The sequence below is a fragment of the Rhipicephalus microplus genome, chromosome 8, assembly GCF_043290135.1.
Source record: "Rhipicephalus microplus isolate Deutch F79 chromosome 8, USDA_Rmic, whole genome shotgun sequence".
Taxonomy (NCBI): domain Eukaryota; kingdom Metazoa; phylum Arthropoda; class Arachnida; order Ixodida; family Ixodidae; genus Rhipicephalus; species Rhipicephalus microplus.
The window spans coordinates 34,356,962-34,371,923 of record NC_134707.1 but is presented as its reverse complement, the minus strand read 5'-3'; positions in this window follow the sequence as shown (position 1 = coordinate 34,371,923).

The following is a 14,962-nucleotide window of genomic DNA, read 5'->3' as shown; positions in this document are numbered from 1 at the left end:
TTTAGGGGGAGGGGATAGAGTGGTAATATATTTTACTACCATCAGATGCTACAAGCTTTCATCGACCAAAATGTGAAGAGGCCGGTAATGTACCTGGCTAGTTACTGATTACCTGTTCGGGTACAGTTGTCAGCTTTCGACAATCACTGTACACTTTTCTAATACCCTTCGTGGTAAAGCTACTGCAAATAAAGTACGAGAAAACTTTGCTCACAAGCATGGTATGGCGAAATTGGTCTGTCAGTCATGTGAAAAACCGTGAAACTGAGCAGATGAACAGCCATGACGAGAGCGTAGGATGAAAACACTTGCTGAACGTTGCCATAAAGGGCCACTAGTATGAACCAAGTTTCGGGATGTGCCTCTATTGGCACATGGATTTCGTGTCATATACTTCTACAGCGCATGCGCTTGAACTAAGTGTTACGTTCAAGAGGGGTCTGTAATGTACATCATTCAAAAGGAACCAAAAGATTTTTTCTTTTCATTTTCCTGCATAATATTAACAAAGTTCCCGCGGCTTGATGCCTTTACTTCATTTGAACATCTGGAAGTTACCCTGAATTCCGTCCCTACGCTGTTATAGTGGGGAACGTTGGAAAACGAGGAAGAATGTGCGAAGAGAGAAAGTTTCACTGCGGGCAGCCTCAAATCACGTGACCCATGACGCCAGTGACGCCTCTATACATACACGCTAGGTGCCCGAGAGTCATCCGTGGACAGCAGATGCCACATGTGACTACCGGTGCATCCAGGAGTTGGCAGAGCATGGTCTCTGGTGTTGAGAACGTCGTTGCAGCGCAGTTCACACCGCGCACAGTGTATGACCTAATTTCAGTGGACATGGATGGCTATGCCATCGCGTGACCCCGCACCGTCCGGCCGCATCCTCGCGTGCGCTGCTGACGTGCTGAGCGACATCAGGCATAGAGGTGTGGTCATTGCCACTGAGCAAAACGGAGCTGTAATAGCTGATGCGTTAGACAGTTCTGAAGTGGCATTTTTTTTTTGTTCGCTGCACGAGCTTTTCGATGGATGGATTGGCTCGGAAGTGTTTTAGTGCTGGTATAGTTTTTTATAACTTGGACTAATAAAGACTCGGAAAGGGCAGACGCATTCTACAGGCTGATGTTTTTCACTGGCATTTCAGAACCTTGGACTCAATTGGTATTCGCAATGATTGAGTCGAAATCAGCAGTCACCGAGTGTTGGTCATAGTCAAGTATTACATATTCTCCTGCAGTCCACAGTCATGACTGTATTTATTTATTTATTTATTTATTTATTGGCTCTGCAATCCCCTGGAGAAATTTTGGCAGGTGGGTACAAAAGACATAAACATCAGCATATAACACCAGGCAAACAGATGGAACAGCCTATCACATTTCACATAGCAGGCAGCCATGTAACACAAAACAAATAACTATCACTTGCGTTTTACAACGTAAACAAACGTAACAAAATTTTACCGATGACTCATCGCTCTAACTTTAAAAAAAGAAAACAAAACTAGCACACAAGTAAAATTATTTTCTCTGTTTTTCTAAAGTAGCGGCAAATGATGTTAAAGACTGAGTTGTGACTTGATGGTTATTTAAGCTATTTTAATCCTGCACAGTTCTGGGGAAAAAAGAATATTTGAAGCCGTCATTGCGGGTATGGAAAGGAGTTATTGTACAATCATGGCGCTGTTTAGTGGTGTAACCTGAAGAAAATGAAATAATTTTTTCAATATCTATCTTGTAATGCCCAATAATTATTTGATAGAAATATTTTAATCGGTATATACGGTTTCTTTCTGAAAGTGAAGGTGAGTTAGCTCTTACTAACAGTTCATTTACCGAGGTTCGTCCATAACCGTTATATTTAAAGCGAACGGCTCTTCTTTGTACTTTTTCGACTCTTTGAATGTTAGCTTGAGTAAATGGATCCCAGATTACCGCAGCATAATCAAGTATGGGGAGGACTATCGATTTGTAAGCAAGAACACGGACAGATGGAGGGGAGAGTTTCAAAGTCCTTCGTAAAAAAGAAAAGTTTCTGATTAGCCTTGGAAGTTACTATTTCAATGTGTTTTGTCCAGTTAAGATCATTTGTTATCCATAACCCAAGACACTTGTAGGATTGAACCTCGGAAAGAATGCATTATTTGTAAAGTATTGAAAATTTAATTTGTTTTTCTTATGAGAAATGAACATGTACACTGTTTTTCTTTCTAAAAATGAATTTACACTTTCCAAGCCTTGCACCAGGCAACAACCTTGTTGAACGAATCGTTTAACAAAACTTCGTCCTTTGAGGATTCTATATCAGAATAGGATTGTTCCTATTGGCTTGTTCACACAACCTTAAATGGTTTTTGTTATGCACTGCTACATGTACGCTCTTTACAACTCCGCTTCTCATAATCTGTTTACTTTCCTTCCCACCAACATTGTAACTCGCACCGATAGCTGACTAAATAAAGTGTGCATTTACATTGAAACCCCAATCTCGCGAGAGATCTTCACCTCCCACAGGTGTTCAGGCGAATATCCTGACATGCCAGTGCAATGTACTGAGTTGTTCCCCGATTGTTCTTGCAGCATAGACAGGGCTTCTCGTTTTGTGAATATTTGGTTTCGTATGTTTTCAGATTATGATTCTTCCTGCGTAGCAAGTAAGTAGCCGAGTTGCAGAGCGCGCGTGGCCACTGGCATCATGCATGCCCTTTGGCCCAGCTTCGTTGCAGTAAATTCCGAGCCGACATGCTACAAGGGATATCGAAAGGAATTATGACAACTTGCTCGTGTTATCAGTAGTTCATCGCAAGAGAATAGATCCAATCCACAGAACGTAGGGTTTTGCGTGCTACTACTCAATTCACAACGTAGTTAATTGAATCTGCAGTTCGCAACGTAACCAATAAAACTGCCTTAAAACTACGTAAGAAATGAACTGGATGCAATTGATATGCAAGTCGACCCAAGCAGTGTTATCTCACAATACACTGAATAGAATAGAGCTGCTAATTTATGCACTCTCATGCACTCTCTATGCACTTATTCAGCAAACGCTATGGATAAAACGTTATGTTTAAAGGGGCCCTGAAACACTTTTTCAGGTAACCATGGAATGAATTCACTGGACGAGCTTATTGCCCACGAATTCAACACCGTAAAATTTTTAAGAATCCCTCCAGTGTGAGAGGAGTTACAAAGGTTTGTCGCATGCTGCAATTGCATTCTCTCTTCCCTCGTCCCAACGAAAACACTGGAAGCTAAGCAGGGAGGGATGGCGGGGCCACAGAAAAAACGTCACGTGCGCTTGGCGACCTTGAACACTTTTTTCTTTTTTCTTCGAATGCGTGACTTTTTCAGTATGATCGCGTAATCACGAGTGGACAAGTAGCAGCCTCCCGCGGTGACCTCTGTAACGAGCGAGCACGCCATGTTCAAATCAGTCAATGGCTGATAGATGTGTAGTTGACGTGCGATTTTTGGGCATATAACAGGATTTGTCGAGAGAAGAGAAAGCAATTTTTAGCTGACTTTGATCATTTATGTGAATACCAGGCCACGTGCTTTGCTATCATATTCGGCTCGCGTGTTGTCGGGAGCCTCTACTACCGATCGGCAGCGTTTTCTGACCATGCTCAAGCAGTGTTGCAGGGCCCATTTAACACCTATGTTTCCGTAACCCCCCGTGGTACTTACGAGGTACAGATGATAAATGATATTCAACAAATAGTCTTCCTTATGACCTGATAAAATGTACCAAGAACAAATAAACAAATCAAGCTGATAAGGGCGAAGGGGCAGAAACAGCCCGCAGGCAATTTCTTCCTCCGCCTTCGTAGGTGGTGCGTAACGCCCCCTGGTGGGCAAGTAGGCCACCGACGTCAAAGTTGTTGCGGCGGGTGCACGGTGAGAGGTCTACCTCCGGTGTCACGGCCGGCTGACTTTTTCTCAGGGAGAACCCTCTTGCCTGCCTCGCAGAGAGTGGGGCAGGCTGCAACAGTGGAAAGGTGTAGCGGCAAACGATGGGAAGAGGTCTCGCTGTGACGTAGTAAGGACAAGCCCTCCCTTCCTGCGCCAGTTCATGTCGTTGTACGGGTTTGTTTACTACGCCGCTGTGAGCTCCCGGAATGCCGATGCGTGCGTAGCGTGGGGTCAGAGGTCACCCGTGGGGTGTGGTGAGAAAGAGAATATGCTTGAAGAGAGAGGGAAGAGCAGGAAAATATATAAGAACAAGCGAGCGTCGTGGCTTCTCTTGAGGAGGCTGGAGCAGAGCTCCCATATGGCTGCGGTTGGCTGGTTGCTTTCTCTGATTGCTTTAGCTCGTTCTCATTTCTTTCGTGCACTTTTTTCGTTTTGGTGCCTTCGTCCCCACTGCGATTATCGTCCCATTAATGGGTAGAGTTGTTACGCATCGGGGCATGATAAAAGAAAGTAAAAATCAGAGAGGGCAGCGTGCTGGGATAAGTACTATAGGTAAGCGATTAAAGTGGTAATCTTGGCAGAGTATTTGTAGGTGGGTCCCTTCATACTTTCACAGTAGAGCCCTCATGGTTGGTTTTTTCTTCTGCATGTTTTAATTAATCGAATTATTTCCCCTCTTGACAGCAGGATGACTATTACTTTTGCGTGCCAGCAATAATCAACCAACCATTGCTTCACTGGCGTGTCGATAAACTGTGTACAAATTTGAACCTTGTATTGCGCAAACCTAAATATTTTATTTATTTTTATTTAGTTTCAGTACAGTGAACCCCAGTTTTGGAGTCATTGCAGAGGGTATGATGTACATGATATTCAAGAAAAAAGTAATAACATTCCAAATCACATGTAAGTTCACTTACACTATTTGTAGACAACAACATACTACCAAAAACAAGGACTTTGTTATGTACTGAAAATTAAGTAGAAAATATGCATACGAGAATTTTTCACACTTTGTACTAGGATATGTGCGTACGAGTATTTATCGCATGTTCACATTCAGCCGAACAATCATGCCTCAGGCAAATTGTACCGCATTTTATTTGTGCGAAGAAAAAGCGAGGAAAAAAGACGACACACAAAAGGCACAAATTTGAAAGGTTAAAGATTTTCCTGCGTGTGTGATGTCATAAAAGCTGGAGAAACATCGGTGACGCAATGAACACTACGCGCAGTTTACAATCCGGAAACCATTCACTTGCGCACAGCAAGCCAGGTATTTCGGTGACACATTGAACAAAGAAAAGTGTAGGTTCATTTTACAAAACGAAAGCGGAAAGGCAGGTCTGACTAAGTACTGTCTGGCTTACTGTAAAAATGAAAAGGGAAAGCAGCAAAAAGTATGCGAATCATTCTCGTACTACCGTATGGTTTATAATAGTGTGCTGAATGCGAATATCGTGTCCGCATTAATAACACTTGCATTTATTTCATTTCATTCGTGTAGTTCATGTGAGAAAAACGATTTCCTGAAGGCGTCTCTATTTGAGGAATATTTTTTTCGAACTGTACTTGTGCTTTGCACTAGTAGAGTGCGACTGTAAAAAGATGACGCACTTAGACACATCTACCTTGTAGTGGCCATGCAACAAGTGGTACAAGAACCCGAGGCGTGCCTCTTTTGTCCTAGTAGTTAGTTTTTCGATGTCACAAAAAGCCAGAGCGTTAGAGGGGGAATCTGTGCGTTTGAACTTTTGTACAAACTCTATGTAGTCTGTTGAACATTTCGTTAAAAATTCAGCAGCTGTTGCAAACCCTTGATTAGGTCAACGATCTCATATATTTCGTCAATTCTATGCCTCGTATCTCACTCTCACGAAAAAAAAATTGTAACTTATAACCTCAAATCTTTCTTCCTTAGAAGTTTTTAAGACTCCTTTTCTATCTCTTTCCGTTCTATTATTCTCCTTTTCCCCCACCCCAAGTGTAGGGTAGCCAACCGAACCTGCCTTTCCTCTCTATTTATATCTCTCTCTCTTAGCAACAACAACGAAACAACTACAACGAGAACAACTTCCATGAACAGAGACACAACAAAAAGCATGATCCAACTTGCCCAACACTCCCACTCTCTCCGTTGAAAGAAAGATCATACCTTCGCACCTGACGCCACCACTTGAGGGGGCTGGCCTCTCCGTGCTCCAGCTGTCATGCGGATCAAGAGAGGCCACGCAGGTCGCATGGAAATAAAGGGTGAGCATGGGAGTTGTCCACGCGAGCTAGCTGCCGGCCGGTTGACCGCCCCGGGAAACGCTTGACATCATGGCAGAATCATCCGCCCACGGAAAGGAAGGGTACTACGCATGCGTAGACTCGGAGATTGCGTGCAGACACATTGTAAGCCCAGCGTCGTTCGCCACTAGCGCAATTAACCCCTTCTGCGCACCCTTTATGTGTATGCTCGTGTGTACCTGGACCGGTAAACGCCGCTGTGCCTTCGGCTTAGAGGTCCATCGCGTGCCCGTTTGTAAGCGGATCCTCGAAGACGCAGTACCGCATACGAACGATGCGGCGAATGGGTGGACGACGGTCTTCGAGACAGGTGGTCACGGGCACGCTATGCGCAGGCTGATACGCGATGTTGTGTGTAGCGTGGGTTAATAGGAAGGGGCGGGGTTGTAAGCTTGCGTGGTGGCACTACGGAGATCTATGTAGCTTCAATCGCGATAGCACGGTGTGCTGAGTGTTCAGAAAGGAAGATCCGCTTTCAACTTGTAGCTTAGTTTGGATGCAGCTGTGACTACGTCATCAGAATCGCACGGCTGTTGGCTTTCTCGAAAGTTCCGTACGAAGGTCCGGTTGAGAATGACGTAGTACTGGCGGACATCCGGAGTGTTCTGCCTTCATGGACAGCAGAAGCAGATGACTATCGCACTCAGTATGACAGACAGTTTATCTGTCACCTCGCTTGTCATTCTTGTAAGGTGGGAACAAACTGCAGGTGTACAGCTGGCATGTTGGAAACTCACGGGCCTATACTTCATAAAGCCTTCTTGTGGAGCTACTAAATTGTTCCATCAGTATTTCTGTGTTAGAATTGTGGCTATGATATTACAACTGCGTGATATTTAAAAAAAACACAAATGAGACGGGCAGTTGTCATCAAAATGTGCACAACGGCTATAGTCGTTAAAATAAAGCGCTGATATATTTTAGTAGAGCAGTTCTTCGTATACACACCTCTGACGTAAGGCAGTCTGCTACATCATACCCTTAACGTTTGTTGGCTATATCTTTCCAAAGTAACACTCTGCCTATACCACAGATTTCGTTTCTCGTTATCCGTGTGCCCTTGTTGTAAAAGCACATTCACCAAATAATAGCAGCAAAATTTCTATTCTGTGTATATCGTTATACAGCAACCACAGCTCGTTTGAGATGTCAGTTTCCCGGCATTCCTGTCCTCCAAGACACATAACCTTAATTCCGGGTCATACATATTTGGAGTGTTTAACTATTCACTGCCTGAAAGAATGGGATAACTACATTCACCGCAGCTAATTTCGTTATCTAAAAGACAGGATGGATGATAGTGAAAATGCTGAGTTGTCGACACGCATGGTCCATATGTGCGTTTCATTTATATCTATGTCGGTGCTTCGTAACAACAGCTCTGTGTGCGCCCGTGTTTCCCGCGTGAAAATAATAAAAAAGAACAACACCATTTTCTACTGGATGCTGTTTACAAAAAGACGCTGCATGCACCGAGCAGTTATTTATATCCCTTGTTGCTTTCCGGAGAGTCGCTTCGCATTTTTGCACGTTTGATGAACTGCGAAGGCCAGCGTATCCAAGCATTTGGCGAGGTACACTCTGAGAAGAAAAAAAAAAAAAGCCGTTTGTCCGTCCTTCAAGTCCCAAATTACCACATGTGATTCCCTTCCAGAATAAGCCAGAATGGAACAGTAAATGTCCTTCTGTTTAGTTTTAGTTTTTCTTGTAGGGCTCGTTTCTCGCAAACTGAAGACGCCGCCGATACAAATAGATTCTCCAGCGCAAATGTTGCCACTGGCCCAGTGGCGCCAATAATCCGCTACACCAGGCATGACAGAGCTCTTTGTCTTCGATGAAAGGCAGCTACGCAGTATGCCCGGCAATATCGTGTGAGCGGAACTCGTCTAACTGCTGAACGATATAGCCGTGTTATGCCAAAGCGGCGACTGTCGGTGATCTATCATCGACATCCGTTCCGTTCAATCAGACTGCTCCGGGCAGAAATCAATACGTGCGGGCTCTCTCGGAATCGATCCCACCTCGTCGCTTGGGGAACCAGTGTCGCTTTGTCTTTCGCTTATGTGGAACGTAAGAAGCACCAGATCCCATTCGCCTGGCTCACGTGTGGACCTCGGTGCCAAAAGCGGTTCGCTTGCAAGGCGTTTCATAGGACATCGACGAAGCGTGTCACTAGGGGAAAGCAACTCCCTCCCGCCCCTCTTTCTCGCCGCTGCAACAGGTTCTCACGTGACGTCACAGCCGTCAAGTGCGTGCACGGTGGAGGCTATAGGCAGCGCTAATGAGTGTGACGCCAGCCGGGTGGCTCTGATTAACTTCGCACCGCCGATGTTTGCTAGGCGATGCGTGAAGCGTTCCCACGGATCCCGAAGCTGGCGGCGTTACGTAGCATGCTGTTATTAACCGAGTAGCACGTCTTTTCGAACGTGCATGTCGCGCGGCAAATCCTGTGTGTCCGATTACATTGAGGTGGCCAAACCAGTTGTCAGGCTGCGCTGTAATTTTCCCGTACCATCCTCAACTTCAGTTTTGATTTCGCGCACTCACGTGAACGAGATTATGACCTCTTTTTTTTTTTGCACAATTCATTCGGCGCACTCAAGCGGGGCTTTCAATGCACGTGGTCTCCGCTTGTCCTCCTTACAACGATGCACGCAGTAATGTAGAATCCTAGGAGGCCTTGTAACTCAGCCAAAACGACGAAAAACATCGTAAGGTCATCAGTCTTGCCCTTACCGCCACCTTGTCCTGAAGGATTCCGGCAAATGGCTAAAGAACGGGGGCAGTGGCCAAAGCATATCCTCCCTCGTCATTCTAGACGGCTTCAAATAAATGTTCTTTCTAGGGAGACAGTGTTTCCGAGCTGATGAGCTTGGGAACACTGTTTCGGTAAAATAAATGTTTATTTCATCATCATGATTTCTCTCCCTCTGAGAAAAGGAATCGAACAAAAATGTTTACGGCAGACTATCCTAAGGGGAACTGTCACAGCATGCCAATCGTTTTCGCGCGGCACAGGCGTAGTGCCAGACGTGAATTACATTATTATGTGGTTAGGTGTAGCCGACAATAGTCATGACGGATGCTACACGAGTGAACACGATAAGGTTTTCGCACAGCTGCTTCCACGCAAACTTGCACGCATTCCACGTTTTATTAAACGTGGTACCTTACACGGGTCAGTGGCTTGAAGAGCTTTGATCATACTGACACAGTTGTTCTTGATCGCAGTTTCACATAATATATTTGCCTTGAAACTTTATTTATAAATACTATGTCATTTTAGCAAGAAAAATTGTTTTTACGGGACTGATCGACAAGTTCCGAAAAGATCCCTTCACAAAGTAGTTAGTATTTAAATTTGGTGAAGGTCTCAATATGACGACTGTCACTCCAACGATGGCTTTCCGGGAAGATCTGCTAAAATAAATTCCATATGGTAATGTCGTTGAGCAGTAGAGTGCCCTTGCTCACTGCATTGTGCCTAAGGAAAGATATGTTGTAAAGCAGGCCATATGTATTTCTTCAGAACCCTACGTAAGCAGCACTCAACCACTGCAACAAATTCACGTGTACACGATATTTCTGAAGTCTAGGTGTATTGACCACTACCGTGTTGTGCTATAAAAAATTTCACAGCATATCCACGGAGTGAATGATAATGAGTGGGGCGAAGTGTCTGTCCGTCCGCGTGTCTGTCTGTCTATCCGTCTGCCATCCTATCAAACTTCTATGAAACTAAAAAACATGCAACGCGTGCCTTCACTCCATCTAGTGATCACTTCATAATAGATAGATGGATGGATTTATATGGCTGTCCTTAAGATCGGGCAGCGGCTACCGCCAGCTAGCCATAATACTCAGTGAACAAATACTAGATTCATATTTTTTTCTTTAAACAGCGAAGTTAAGGAGTGGTACTTTGCAGTGAAGTATTTAATTTTCACTTGTGCCTTGATTGTCGCCACCAATCAGATAACCTCCTCCTATTACTTATGCCCTCTTAAACTCTGCTTTTCCCTCCCTGTCCCTAAACCCCAGCGATTTGAGAAACTGTACGCCGTCGTCCTGAACTATAGGGTGAAGCCCTTTACAGAACATTATCAAGTGTTCGGCAGTTTCCTCCTCCTCTCCACGCGCACTGCATACCATGTCTACCCCTTCGTATTTGGTCCAATAAGTCTTCGCAATGCTACCATCCCGGCCTCAAACAGTAGAGAATTACCCCGAGAATTAACATAGATCCTTTCTTTGGCAATTACCTGCTTAAAGCGTACTACAGCAGCACAGCGCCGTCTGGAAACGCTGTGAAGAGTAAGGAGTGGATACTACAATGCAATACAGATGAGGCATGAGCTTCATTGTAAGAAGCTTCGCTACTAAAGCAATACATTCGAAAGTTCTACGTGCCGTAAACACGTTAAAATTATAAGGTACACTACAGTGGTTGACCGCATATTACTTGTAACAGTCGCCTCACCGTGGTGTTCCAGTGGCTAATGTACTCGGCTGCGGACCCACAGGTCGCGGCATGGAATCCCGGCTGCGGTAGCTGCGTTTTCGATGGAGGCGAAAATCTTGTAGGCCAGTGTGCTCAGACTTGGGTGCACGTTAAAGAACCCCGGGTGGTCGAAATTTCTGGAGCCCTCCATTACACGGCGTCTCTCATAATCATATGGTGGTTTTGGGACCTTAAGCTCCACATATCAAGCAGTCAATACCTTTGGGTGTCTCAAATCGTGCTTATAGATGCACAGGTGTTGTTGCATGCCATCTCAATGAAAGTGCACTTCTGCACCTCTATTTATTGAAAATCCAGCCGGTGACCTACAGCATAGCTACCGCAGTGGGACCGCATGTGCTGCGACTTTCATTATATATGTTTGAAAGGAGCATAACAGGGCATTCACTTGTGTTTTTTTCTTTATAGAACTCAAACACATGTGCGTAACTGAGCTCTTCTAACACCTCGTCATGCAAGTTTTGCATGTATCTCGATATCATGACTTCTTATTGTTTGCAGCGCTCTTACACTGTACTGCAGAATAAATTGTACCTCTGCTGCCAAGTATCCACGTGTCACCGGGAAAAGGTACTCGCTTACCACCGGCCATGTCCAGGATGTATTCCTCAGAGTGATTAGCTTATGACCTCTTTTCGTGTAGCCATCGTATTGAGTCTGGAGCGACAGCCATACAACAGTCCTGCCTATATCCAGCAGCTAATCCCAGGGAAAGCTCTTGCAGTAGAACGTAGCTTGTTTTTCGTGCAGTTACTGATGCACTCGTGCAACCGACGAGCAACGCTCTGGTGTCGCTCAGCCAGAGCATACCTTCTCGAAGTAGAACGCAAGAAAACGTGGTATGCGATAAAACATATTTTTATTATATAATAATTTTCATTTCTCGAGAAAACATCATATGCCGCTCAGCTCGCGGCTTTTGCATCGTAAGACAAAAAATATAAAAACATCAAGAATACACAGTCGAACAATGTGAGATAATGATGCTCTTAAAATCTTTACAAGCCTCTTCTTGAACACGAGTCATAAGTATTATTATTTTTCTATATCACCATAATAAAACCGGTTTCATTGCAAAAAAAAGCAGTGGTGCATGTTCAATAAGACAAAAACAAACGCTAAGGAGTATTCGTGTACTGCTGCAACAGTCGAGCAACGTAGTAAAATAATACAACAGTACTCTAAAATCTCCAATATGAGAGCTGTAAAAAAGAGTGTTACAAGGCATCTTGAGACACTTCTAAGGCAAGGTGCCCAAACAGAAATATAGAGTAACTGTCCGGTGCTCTGAAATTATGAGTAAGGACGCAGTGTGAAGGAGTAACGTTTTGACGCACCCGATGAATTAAGTCGCAAGCCTGTATTCAGTCACTCCTTCCAAATTCGCAATAAGGCAGCGGTTAGTTGTCCGATGCAGGATCAGGCAAAGGAGATAAATTATTTGAGGCCCTTTGAAAATGTTGAACGTTAAAAATGCGTGAAAATTGCGAGCACCATAGTGAAAATCGCACTCTGATTACAGAGGGTGTACCGGAACTCCTCTTTTAGGGGAGTAAGTACAAGCCTTACGTTTAACCTCTTCATAGATTGCTTGCTTACTCCATCTACAGCATATGCACTCTCTTTGTGTTAAGAAAGTCGTTTTCTTCAGTGAAACAGTGGCTGATCAATATATAAATGCCAATTAAACAACCACTGAGCTCCACTAGGTACACCCTGTGTTCTCCGTGGGCAAAAGTTTTCCAAGAGCGCTATAAACAGCAGTTTCTTCTACAAATAATTGCTACTTGGTGCACATAAGAAGTGCCTCTCATCTTTGGCAGAGAGATTACAATGGAATGTTGTCAATAACATTGGTAAACAGCTTTAAACAGGGTAAATCGAACTGAGAACCATAGACTGTACAACTAACACATTTCATCGAACAATGCATTGACCCGATTGTCATGAAACACTTCAACCATCAAACGAACAACGAGTTGTACATTTACATATTGTAAAACGCTGCACAGAAATGTGTGTAATGCGTGCTTAAGTGGTACAGGCAACCATCACAGACTTGTGTTTATAAGCCACATAACACTGTCTTGAATGAAGCTGGTCTGTTGTGAATGTCTGTAATTCTAATTGGTCCGTGAAAACTTGTTTTTGTTTTCTGTATCTCAACACATATTTTCTCGTGGTGGAGAGCTGCTCGATTTATGCTGTTTCAAAGGATAAAAATATGCCAAGGTCACACCTGACATGCGAACGGATTTCGGGTAGCTAAAGCTCTCTAACTTCATGGTGCCTCTTTCAACAGAGAGTAGATTAGAAAAAGGGAAGATGGGACGAAAAGACTAAAAATAAACAAAAACACGCAAAGTGTGCACGATTGAGATAGTGTCATAGATAATTATGGTCGGTTCGCGTACTGGTACCCGACCACATCCTGAGTTACACTTGTGATTACGCACTACTGCGTAACGTGAAGAAAAATCCACATTCTACGAGAACAGGGAAACCATACAACGTAATAAAATGTGTTCAGAAGTTCAAATGTGGTAATGGGTGTGGTTTATGTACATGTGGTGGTGCTATACAACCTAGTGGCGTTAAACGTCCCTGCAGTACGTTCTTCGCCTGAGTGACTGTGCGGGTGATATGGCGGCGGATTTTGTGATAAGTCAAAGAAATAGACGAGGGACTAGACACACTTGAACCAGTTACTTTTGGTGCAGTGCGAACTCAATAAATTATGGTACAATGCAAAAAAGCAAATACACAATAACGACGTAGCGCATAAAAAAAGAGTAGTGGTGCTTTTATAGAATATATTAAGATAGAGTCTTGTTATGCATCTACCTGACTCTCAGGAATTTATAAAGACTTGTGCCAGCAATACAGACCCATACAAGACATATTCTTTCTTGAATGTAACACTTCGTAATAAGGGATATCTTTCGTCCCCGCAATAAGAATATGTGATAATTGGTAGCACCGGTATATGAATGCATCAGAGGCCTCATGCAGACAGAATTTTTGAGACCATATCTAAGATGATGTCGTCTTGTAAATCCACTGCTACTGAGGGGTTATAGCACGACGCAATAAAATCGTAATTCATACGACAGTTTGAGATCACGTCAGTTTGCTACTGTTTTCGGAAAACAGGTAGTCGTTTTTGTAGACAAAATCACCGCTGACAAATGCCATGGACTAGTCGGTAAGCGTTACATCACACGAGCGCAGAACAGGTCCTTACAACCTAACTGCACTAAAAGCAAATGCATAAAAAAATACCGTGTAATTAAACAATGCCCAAGCGTGGAATTCACTTTGGTTTGTGCTTGTGTCAGGTATCAACAGCTTCATACACACAATCGCACACATGTAGACAACTGAGTAGCAGTGCAAGCAGAAGTTTTCGCATTAAGGGAAACACCAGTACACGGCATCTGGCACTTGAACGCGAGTTGAATACAGTCACAGTAAGTGGCGTTCTGTCTAACAATAATACAGCAACGATCTGGCACTTGTAAGAACACGGAACAGTGAGATGAAGTGCGAAACAGCTTGAGATAATAATATTCAGTCAACAACCTTTTTTAACTTCACAATTCAACAAGTTTGTCTTGCAAGTCAGAAGCCGTGCTTTAATATATTTAGAGTAAACACTATATAAGAAAAGCTTCATGTTCTTACTGCTACAGCGGCTGCACTGAACATACGCATGCATAAGAAAGCTACCGCTTTATGTTCCGGGAGTTCTGCAGAATTCACTGCCAGTTTCAAGCAGGTTTAACAAATTTGCCCAAGGCATTAGATCAGATCACCTGATTTTCTTTGCCTCCTTTTTCAGACGCGATGCGTAACAGAGTTAACAATTAAGAGAAACGTAATCACTGCGGTTAACAATAAACAAATTCCAAAGAGTTTCGACTTCGCTGCATCAGAACATTGAGATCAACACGCGGAAATGAAAAATATCTCATATCTACACTGAAGCAATTCAGTAATATACTTCGTAAATCATAGAGTTATCTTTGAAGACTACTTTGGCTTCGATGTAGTGTGCGCGTTAGTTCAAACGAGGCAACTAGAATTCTGGCGTCAGCTTACAAATAACAACGCCGCAGCATAGTGCGTGAAATCTAAGAGTATTTGCTGTGTATCATATAATTTGATAACCCGAACAGGTCGAGTCAGAAGTGCCAAGTGCTTATTTCACACCGAAAGAAGCTGAGGC